The sequence below is a fragment of the Tachysurus fulvidraco genome, chromosome 6 (genome assembly GCF_022655615.1).
Source record: "Tachysurus fulvidraco isolate hzauxx_2018 chromosome 6, HZAU_PFXX_2.0, whole genome shotgun sequence".
In the NCBI taxonomy this organism is placed as follows: domain Eukaryota; kingdom Metazoa; phylum Chordata; class Actinopteri; order Siluriformes; family Bagridae; genus Tachysurus; species Tachysurus fulvidraco.
In genome coordinates this window covers 22,564,886-22,576,709 of record NC_062523.1, presented here as the reverse complement: position 1 = coordinate 22,576,709, position 11,824 = coordinate 22,564,886, and positions in this window count along the sequence as shown.

The window sequence follows — 11,824 nt, the reverse complement described above, 5'->3', positions numbered from 1 at the left end:
GCCACAAGAACCAAACACGCTTTCATAAAAAGCAACCAAAACAAACCATAATAGGAAAAAAAATTGTCCATTTTGAACTATGTTACTGGAAATGATCAGTAATGATACAACTTTTTGTAATCATTTGCTGAAGAAGATCTTTAAATAAACCATCAAAATTGTGTGGGCTAACCATCATTGGTGACCCCAAAAAAAGCTTTTATCACGTGTTTTTGGATTTCACAAAACCACATGAACATAAAAGGAAACATTTGAAATCTGCAATATATAAAATTTACAGACTTCCCAGAAAAAGCAAAATACTAATTTGGGCTTCACATTCGCCGGTTAGTCAGCCACTGATATCCCTTTTTATGGTGAGCTCAGTATTCATTATGCTTTGCCGTCTTTATTATAATTATTTCAATGTACATAGTTTAACTAATACTTTTGGATTGAAAAGGTGGTTTAAATGTTTAGCAAAGTGCAGGATCACATGCCTGGCTGCTTTTCAGTCCCCATAGCCCCACAGCCTCCATATATCCACACAGCCTTTACATAATGTCTCCCCTCATTCCAAATCCCTGGACACCTGCCAGTCCTCCCACCCTGCCACTACTTCCTTCTTTTCAAAAAGCAGCTTGCAGGGGTGTCCTCTGGTTTTCATTCAGTGCCAGTCCCCCAATCTCCTAATTGAACTTATTATTCGCTCAATTGGCTTGTTTTAACCCTTTCTCCCCTCCAGGTTTGAAGCTGGATGTCGTTAAGCTGGGGATCCAGCAAGGGTATTAAGAGAGCTGTAAGGGTTTTGATTTAAAACCATAGTGCTGGCAAGAACGGCTGCTGCGTCTTTTAGCTGCTAGCTGCAAGTGAAGCCTTGTTATGGTGCCGTGGCCATGCCAGACCACCCAGAGAGAGGCCCACGCAGTTTGTTTTATGGATGATGAATTCTCATCTCAGTCGACATATCAATTGACCTAACATCAGTCGTTCTCTCACTCTTTTGTCTCCACACTGTAGATAGAGGCAGGGTGACACTATATCCTGCAAACCATCTGTGTGCAGTTGACTCACACTTAGTTGGAAGTGTTCATTCAAGTCCTGTGATACCATGTGGATATCATGCACAACAAGGCAACAGGGACGGAAACTGACACGTCCTCTGATCTCCTCTACTTTTATTCCTCTCAGAAGTATGCATAATCTGCACAGTGCACATTATCTTTGTACTGTAGTATATATACTGCACGTTTCCACAATGCATATACTGTACAAAATTACTGCTACTTTCATGGACTTTATTCATTGCTTGGTGCCAGAATTATTATACCATACTGTATAGTTCAATGTACAGATCTACTAGCTAGATAGATAGATAGATAGATAGATAGATAGATAGATAGATAGATAGATAGATAGATAGATAGATAGATAGATAGATAGATAGATAGATAGATAGATAGATAGATAGATAGATATGCACATAACATACCTTTCACCTCTGTATTTTATGTTGCCTTTTATTCTTGCTCTTGTTCTTATCATGTAATATGTGGTGTGATGTCACAATACATTTTTATCTAAAGCTAATCCCGAAGATAAATTAGTTACAGTACTAAAGATAAATGAAATGTATTTTTGTAGCAATATAGCTCTAATAACATGCTTGTTTCATATAAAGTGGCTTTCAGATACATTGGGGAAAAAAATAAATCTGCATCTGTGTTGTCTGTTAATAATTATAGACCACAAAAAAGTGCATGTAAGGAAGCCCAAGGGGCCCTTGTGGCTAAAGTCTTTAAGGGGACACAATAAAAGGCATTATTGTTGCAGCAGCAAGGCTTCAGATGTTGCATTGAGTGTAATAAAGAGTTATTTGGGTGGCATGGTTAACTGTTCACTGTCCTGTGGTCCTTCATGTTTTTTTATATCTGTGTGGGTCTTTTCTTTTTTATATATACTTAAAACCATGAATTCGTTTCCCATTTATATCTGTCTTTCACCAATGAGCATATGGAGTTTTTATGAATAAATGTCTTCTAAAAATATACGTATAAAATCTCATCTTGTCTTCATACCAAGCAATCTATAGGAGGTCTATGTGTAGCAAATGGTTATTCTTCTGATGTATTTGGTGCAACCGTGATGGACGGTGAGCAGAAAGGGAGATTGACAGCTCTCTGGCGGGGGAGCAGGGGCAGCTGCCAGGGCACTGCTGCTGGGGTATTAAGGCCTGATGGCAGCATGATTAGGGGCCATTAGAGGTGAGAGCAAGGGGGCGGCAAGGGACGCAGGTGCACCAATGCCAGCTATTACCCAGAATTCAGTGGGGTGGAGCTCAAAAACACACCTGTGGTCTCCCGTTGGCACACTGTCACACTGCACACTCCCTCATCTTTTCTCACACATTAATACACACACTGATAAACAAACTAATACCCAGAGCTCTCGAGCTCTCTCTCTCTCTCTCTCTCTCTCTCTCTCTCTCTCTCTCTCTCTCTCTCTCTCTCTCTCTCTCTCTCTCTCTCTCTCTCCATCTCTCTCTCTCTTTTTCCAACATGTGCTCTTTCCTTTTTTCCCGTTTGCCTCCTTGTCAATCCAATGTGACATTTTCATATTTCACTTTTCCAAATGAACCATTTAAAATGATTTGATCATGCTTACCATAGAAGATCTTATTTTGAACACGTCCAACGAACCAGCTGTGGATATTAACTGGCTAATGCAGTTTAGTTATCCGCTTCCTACACACCGAACATTTCTGAATATGAACTGTGGCAACGAATGAGCATTATGAATCCCTGTTCTCAGATAAGTAGCTCAGCTAGTGCACTCAATTAAGGTCGTAAACCTGACAGACTGAGATGGAGAGAAATGTGAGCTGCGGTGATGGCCTCCCTGGAGACACCAGGCTAAAGCAGGGCATCTGTCACTGGCCTGTATCAGAGTGTCGTACGCCGACATTAATGCACTAAACAGTAACACTCACATGAACACACAAACACACACACACCAAATAAGCACTCATGAGCAAACATTCAATTACCCAAACCAAGCAAAAACATTATAGCTGTCTCCATTTGATTGGTGTTCTCAATTAGCATCACAACCATACGAGAAATCGCTTTTGGCACATACAAAAAGACTTTTATTCTATGTTCACAAAACAAGATGTATTAAAGAAAAAACATAATATTACATTGTAAACAAATCTCGAATATATAAATGATAGGGTCCTTGTTTGTAGTTCAGATATTTAATGAACAGATTATTTATGCAGAAAAGTGAGCACAACTTTGTGCATTGTGCTTGATTTGTCTAATTCAATCTGTATCAAGCATTGAGCACAATATTCAATAAGAAACCAAACAGATGCTGTGATTAAAAATATATTATGCTCTGCATTTCATAAAATCCCAGAATAACTCATCACATTCTTATTTGAAATATGCATGAGTGGAAATGCAGCAATTTTGTCCATAAATTAACAAAATTAACAAACTTTAAGATTAAGAACCAGAAATGTTTTATTCACCTGTGGTGGTCTTTCACTTGAGTATATCTCAGTAAGGTTTAATGGTTTAAACTACAGGTATTCACTACAGAGAATAAATAATAATATACAGTAAATTTTAGATGAAATATAGGAATACTGTAATATATCCCGTTCAGCACTGTGTAACACAGACAACTCAATCTTTCTCGTGTGAATAACAAATTTACAGAATCTGAACTTTATAGATGCAGTATAAAGTATACACTTATTTACACCTATTATATAGTATACACTTGTAATATTATCAGGGTATAATTGCTTTCAGTTGAATCTGTCTGTTTATAAAGGTTTAGTAAGTTAACTACTGTAGTACAGCAACTCCACTCACAAGACAACACTGAATTCCATCACTGCCTCCCCCTTCGGCATGCGTGGGCATGGTGACAGGTGTGTGGCGTTGGGGTGCCTGAGGGAGTCCCAAGGCACCCACACCACTCTGCCCACTACTGATGCCTTCTGACAACACATACTGCTATGAAGAAAAATCTGCAAAATTCATTAAGGTCAGAGACACTTTCTAGAGACACATTAATAAACACACACACACACACACACACACACACACACACACACACACACACACACACACACACACACACACACACTTAGACAACGAAGAAAGTGTTCAGGAATTCAGATCTTGTGATGTTATACAAAGCCTTTTACTTTAATCATATGTTTGTTTTGATTGCTTTTTTCTTTTCAAGATCAATGACATATGTACCAACAGAGAAGATATTTTATTATCCTCTACAAATGTCAATCAGTCCTAATTCTCCCTCTTAAATGCACTGACACACGGTCCATGAATGATTGACCTTCTGAGACGAGACAGTTTCTGAGCCTGGCCCCTCTCTAGGTATTAACTGCTGGACGTGACTGAGAGGACTTAAGTGGTGTCACTTATTGGCTCCACACTGGTGGACTTATTAAAGAATCACTGGTCATGTCACTCTCTAACTCATCAGATCCTCTCTTTCTCTATCAGATATTAACTGAAAGCATACTTTGTCAGCCAAAGTAAACACAGACTTTTAAAGATTTACTTTACTGAATTGCCATGTACATTAATAAACACTTAAGAAATACTCAAGTATCACAAATCTCATGCCTTGTGTGCTGAGAGATAGATTTGTGTATGTTGTACACCAGGCCCTTGTCAACACAGACAGTGAACTTTACATTGTTCGTGTACAAAAATCATTTAAATCATCTTTACAGAACGATGCAAAAAACATCCACACAACTTCTGCACACCCTCACACAAATATCTCTACACACAGTATTAAATATTCAATAACAAGCTGTCATATAATGTCTCTTCCTACAACCTTCCTATGTCCCGTGCTGAAGACGCAGCCCCGAAACTCTAAACAGCTTCCCTCCATAACCCATCAAGCCACTGTGGAATGAAGGTTTCGGGGGCTTTCAGGTTTCCCATCTATGTATAGCAGCCGAACATCGCCTGCGAGGCCACGTTTATGCGGACAGTTGCGGCCGATTGTGCCTTTTACAAACTGTGGGACCCAGTGATTGTTGGTCACTAGCGACTATACAAAAATAGAGAATAATGATGGCCTTGGGGTTCATTGTGCCTCTTCATGGTATTAAAGGTTTGAGTTGCACACAGGGCAAGAGACAGAGAACTCGTAAAAAAAAAAGACCAGGAATAACCACAGCTTTTCTGGTCAGCTCAATAATGCTTGCCCTGTTATAAAGCATGGTCTTTTACACAAACTGGGTGTAAGATTTAGCTCTATAAAGTTAGAATTGTGTAAATGAGAGTTAACAAACAAATCACGATTAAACAGACTTAATTTAGAGATTTTTTGTCCAGCTGGTTTGGTTGTACTCACTCACAGTATCATAACTGGAATGAAGACTTGAACCAGTGCAACATGCACTTAACTCATTCATTGCCTTAAGACATCAGGGAAATGGGGGTCTTTGTTTATCCTCTCCCTGTCTATCTTTTTGTCTTTTCAGGTGGGATTAATGTGTGAAAGATAGTGGTCAGCTCCCAGGCCTGTGTGTGCTTTAAATACCTCTGATCTCCGACCCTATGGTGGTTAATGGCTGTGTGTCAGTCATTAGGACAGTCAGATCCATCAGTATTAACTTTCACCATTCAGCCGAGGGAAGGGGCTTTGAATAAGGTCAGAGGCAAGGACGAATAATATCACAGATTGGACAAATAATCAAATTTGAGTCCAAAGTACACCAATTATATATAAAAACAACTATTATCACATATTTTCTTGTGTGTGTGTGTGTGTGTGTGTGTGTGTGTGTGTGTGTGTGTGTGTGTGTGTGTGTGTGTGTGTGTGTGTGTGTGTGTGTGTGTGTGTGTGTGTGTGTGTTTTTACATAACCATGTGTGGGTGGAAGGACTGTATTAGCTCACCTGTGCACCACTCTGTGCCTCCCATTCCCTCTGTCACGCTCAATTAGTCTCCACTGAGCGCGTGCAGAGCTGCTTCTTCTCCTGGCTCCCATTGGCCGATAGCCTCTGGAGATAGGATTGAGCCGCTGTCTCCTCTGCAGCCCCAGCATGCAGCTCCCTGTCTGAAGATGGCTGGACTGATAGCATTCACAGCTACTGCAGCAGTCTTTCATCTGCTGCATCTCTCAGTCCCACACCAACTACGGGCAAGAGGGAACAAGCACTGGACTGTGCCACCTCTTACAAGGCTATCAACAGGCATATGAAGTGTTGGCCTGGGCATACATTTACGTTTATGGCATTTGGCACACATACTTATGTAGAGCGACAAACAAAAGTGAGTACAATGTAGGAATACAATACGATGTCATCCTGACCTTTTTATAAATATCATATTTTAATAAATGGTATAGTTAATACAATATGACAAATTAAATTTCAGAAAGTTATGTGTAATTATTAATCACAATGTCAGTTATATAAGGCTGAAGACTTTATGGCTCTCTTCACTTCAGACAAATTTTGGTGAAAGTCTGAAGCTTATCCCATTTAGCTGTTTAATATTATTATTATTATTATTATTATTATTATTATTATTATTATTATTATTATTATTATTATTATAACTCTATGTTTGCTTCTTGACTTCACTCTGTAACTAATACTTTTTAATTTCCCCATGTGGAATATCTCTAGATCTTCTATTGTAATGTTTTTTGTATTCGTGTGTTAATGATGAATCAGTTTCCACACTTCAGAAGCAGTGGGCCAGGACAGGTTTAAGGTTGTTAACCTTCTCCCTAATACATGACCACTGAAACATACTGTTCACTCAACACACACCATTATCTGTGAATGAATCATTTGCTTGTGAGTTCATAGCACTTTTACAAGGGAAGTAACTAGTGATGTTTTTTTTTGGTAGAAGAAGGAGGTGGGTAGGAAGCATCTTTTCACATCCTTCAAGGTCTGACTGCTGCAATTTTTAATTATTAAATATTTGCAGTGCTTGATGATAGGTTAATGCTAAACCCTTTCTTTGCAGTAAAACTTAAATGTTCTTCTAATAGGTCTGCTCTTCCTTTTATGCATGTCTATAAACTTCACCACTGTTAAGAAGCTGATAACTCCTTAACTTGAACATCAGCACTTATCAGAATAAGGATAAATGTGGGATGCCCACCCTCCAGGGCAGAGTTCTCTCTCTCCTCTTTCCCCAGAGGCCCGCTCCCTGTCCAAATCTATAATTGTGGTCTAATGGCAGTGTTTGAAGCTGATCTGGTGCATAAACAGGCGGAGGAAGTCTTTAGAGCCATAATCACTCTATTCCTCCTCTCTCCTTCGCTCTCCCTTGCTCTGCATCCCTCCCTCAACCTCTCTTATTCGGCCCGATTAGGCCCCTGCCTCCCAGACAACTGCAAACAATTAGGCAAATTAGTGGCTCCACCATCACCATCAAGAGGCCTGCTTGTTTATAATTTAATCGAAGCGAATGTCAAAACAGTCAAGGCTTGAGAGAAACAAGATGTGTCCGTGAGATGAAATTTAAACTGCCAGGCAGTCCAAAATATTAAGAGAGTTTGTTTAATAGAGAGACAGGAAAATAGAAAAAGAGAGAATAAAGGGGGTAAGAGGTGGAGAACAAGCTAAAAAAAAAAACACTCAGCATATTTTACATTTGTATAAAGATGCAGTTGGGTTCCTCTCAGTTCAGGTTTTTCTCACACTCACTCATACACAAGCATGTATTTGTGCTCGCTTTCCTCATTTTTTCTCAGAGATTTAAGGGCGCCAGAGCTTTAGTCGCTCCAACTAAGTCAAATTTCCCAAACAACAAGAAAATGCAATGTTTACCAGAATCTTTCCACACCAGTCACAAAAGAACAGGAATGACCTGAAGTTGGAGAGAAAGGGGCAAATCTTTAAAAGACGTTAATAAAAATGATGGATTCAAATTCAACACAACCGACTTTCCCAAAAAAATGACAGATTAAACAAAGAGACGGAGAAGCTACTGGGTGAGGGTTTGGGCATCCGCCGTAGTGAATCAGTAGTAGTTAATCCCATAAAGTGACATTAATTTCTATATAAAAGTTATATAATGCTTATAATGTAGGGCCAAATCACACCACCCTGACATTTCCTATACTGTAACAGAATGTCCATGTTTTATTCCTTATGTGCAGCATGCACTGTCGGTTAATTCTAAACCCTTTAAAGGTTTTTGACTTTATGGAGTTTCTATGTTTGAAGTGGACATGGGTTCCTATCAGAGCAGAAGAACCCTTTTAGAATGCTTTGTAATACAGAGTTGACTATCTTTGACTAAAGAAAGAAAAAGAAGAAAAAAAAGAAAGAAAGAAAGAAAGAAAGAAAGAAAGAAAGAAAGAAAGAAAGAAAGAAAGAAAGAAAGAAAGAAAGAAAGAAAGAAAGAAAGAAAGAAATGATAGTCCCATAGAGGAAATGATTATTTAAAGAACAAATTCCCTGTGAGTGGTCTTGATGCTATAGCTATAGCAATAGAGCAGTGTTTAATAGGTAGATAGATGGGCATGGGGCAGGTGAGCTGAGAGCTTGGCTCCAGCACTAATGGCCCAGACAGACACACAGGCTCTACCTATCAGCCTCCAGTCTGCATACAGCCCACGAATATCAGCCCTCTAATTAGATCAGTGGCACGAATGTGATTACCGGCAGCGTATTTATTTACATAATAATTATTACTGCCAGCCCTGTGGTGCTATAGTAGAGAGGGGGTCTAAAGAGATGGTCAAACTGGGAACATGTTTTGTGTGTTGGTGTGTATGTGGGGGCAGGTGGGTGTTTGATTGTGTGGGTGTATTTGGGTGGGTGGGTGTGTATGTGTGTGAGGGACATGCCTCCGCCCTCAGCACAGAGCTGATCTGATGGTATTATTCTATTAGTGCTGCAGTGTGAAGTTTGAAATGAGCTCTGATTAGATTAGTTAACAGCAAGGACTAGATAGTGCAGAATGAGGTTAGCGCTCGCACGTGCAAGCAGGCGGCCCAAACACAGGCAATCGTAATTAGGCATCTGTCCAGGATAGCAAGACTGGACAGGTGCCAGCATACAACAATAACGCCTACTAGCACACATATACAGTATAGGCACTCACTATAAACACTCCCTTTCTATTACTCTATTGTTTGACTTGTTCCACAGCACTTAAAACCAACATATATCACCGCCAACTGATAAATATCTCATTAGATGACTTAGCCCCCTAGTCACCCCCTCCTTCCACCTAAAAAACCAAAACACCCCCCCCTAATCCCCTCGTCACTGACAGGGAACTGATACTCTCTAAGGCTTGACTTTGGTAGGAGTGAAATGGTGCTTAATCACTGCATGCCTAAAACAGGCCATTAAGGAGCACTGAGCTCTGGCATTAACGGTGCCTGCAGGGCCAGAACAACCTGCCTTTTGTTAATATCCCTCCATTAATCAATCATTATGGAAGCCACAAGACCAGAGATTCAGGCAACTTGATAAATCCCCTCCAAACAAAAACAATTTACTCACCTAGTCTAAACCAACATCCCCTGGGTGTTTGTGTGCGTTCTTTTATATTTGTTTGCTATCTCTGGATATCTATGAATGCATAAACACATAGTTAACTTCACAGTAATGTGTGTGTGGCTAGCAGAGGGTGGAACAGGAACTACACTCTATGGCTAAAATGACCCAAAGGAGCAGTTGAGTTGTGTCTATCGGCCATCAAGGCTTTAGACAGGGCTGTGTGTTACTCAGTGATGTGTGTGTCCTTATATTTGTCACTACTACAGCTATGTAACACCAAACAAAATCCATACACTGCCTTAGAACTCAATCAAATAGCTATCTAGCACCAGTGCTGTACTTGTGGGATTTTATGATATAAACTATGTAAACATCTCAACCTGGGCATTGCAATATGACCACTGATTAGTGAACACATTTATGTGCAACATACAGTAGTTTGGGTGTTTCATATAATTTTAGCGTTCACTGGTCAGGGGAGAACACAGTTGGGATGAATGTCCACACACACACATCTATGGCAATTTGGGATAGCCAGTTCCCCTACATGCATACAGTTTTTTTTGGACAGTGAAAAAAACAGAAACCTGGATTAAACCCACAAAAACTAATGGAAAAACATGCTAAACTTGACACAGATAACTTAGGCTCAGGAATATCCTGAAGCTGTGAGGCAGCAATGCTATCCACTGCACCACCATGCCATCTAATCAAAGTATTAAAAAGTAATACTCATATGAAGATAAACCTACAGTGTTTAAGATTCATTTACTGACATCTATTTGTCCTCTTGGTTTTCTAACTTCATTTTTGTCCTTCTTACCTTGATACAGTTTAATGTTTCTGTCATCTTCATTTTTGTCCAGCCTGTTTGCTCATTAGTAGCATTCTGTTCACTTTGTTATACCCCCCTCCCCCCACAACCCACAACCCTCCCACTCCATTCTCATACCACATTTCTCTCTTTCTCCTCTCTCTTCAAAGTGCCTCATACTAGTGGTGGGATCTTTACAACAGATAACAGCACTAATTTCATTAATTATAAACCAATATGTTACTGCAATGCTCCTGAGAATCTCAGCCCAACACTGGCATCTGTGCACATATTTAGGAGGGAGGGATAGCACAACTGAGGGGTTCAATCGCAGTTAGAGGAGGAGGATGGGTGTAAACTTTGATGCCTGTCCTTGGCATTAGCAGATACGAGTGCGACAATAATGACTCTGAAGTGTAGGTTATATTATATGTTAAACCCTCTTTTCGGGGGTGAGACAAGGACCACCTAAGTCACCCTCAGTATGCAACTTTAAATATACATAGAATCTCTAGATTACATGTCACACACCTTATTATGTTTAGCAAAAAAATCCAATTTCATAACATGGGAAGCTCTGTGTTCCCTTTCACCGGTAGATCTCACCAATCTCCCGTCTGTATGTTCTTAGTCGATATACATTCAGAAAGGAAAAAATAATCAGAATAACACAAACTAATGCTGTGTTCACACATACAGAGACACAGAGCCACAAAGCGACCAGAGATCATTGGTGACCATTGGTGACTACATATGAACGTGTCCACATCAGCAACATGACAAAGTGAAGAAAAGATTAACTTCATGCAAATATGGAGCTTCTTGGTGCAGTGACTAACAATGGAAATGAAGACAAAACAAAGCACATGATCTTTGGCAAAGAGAAACAATCCTTCATCTCATATGAAAGCTCTTACTTACCATTAGCTCTTACTGTGACTGCCTGTTCTACCAGGCCATGGTGTAACCAATACCATTGTGTAACTGTGCCCATTCTATGAAATCATAAATATCAGATAAACAAAGAAGAATGAACAAGTCACCTAATGTTGGCCATACTATAACTAACTATGAATTTAAAATATAAATTCTGATGACAGAAGAAGAAAGGATTGCTTACCTCTAATCTCACAGCCCCTGAACACAAGTGAATTTATTTGTTTTCTCAAAAGATCCATGCAGGTCTGAAGCTGTTGATTGTGAGCTATAGACATACTGTAAATCTAACTAGCTAAATACAGTCTATATAATAAATCACAGTGGTCACGTCCAACGTTTGTACTTTTATTATCTAATCTGTGTTCTCTGTTCGTTTTAACTGATCTATGCATTTTGCAATCCACTTAGTTTTCTCCAGCTTTTCATAAAGGGACTTTTTATTGGTCTGGTGCTGAAAACATTTTGTATCATCATGTTCATCCTTCACTCTTGTTTTAATGTCTGCACTGAACAGAGATAGCCCTCTAAAACACTAAACAGAAACTAAACAACAC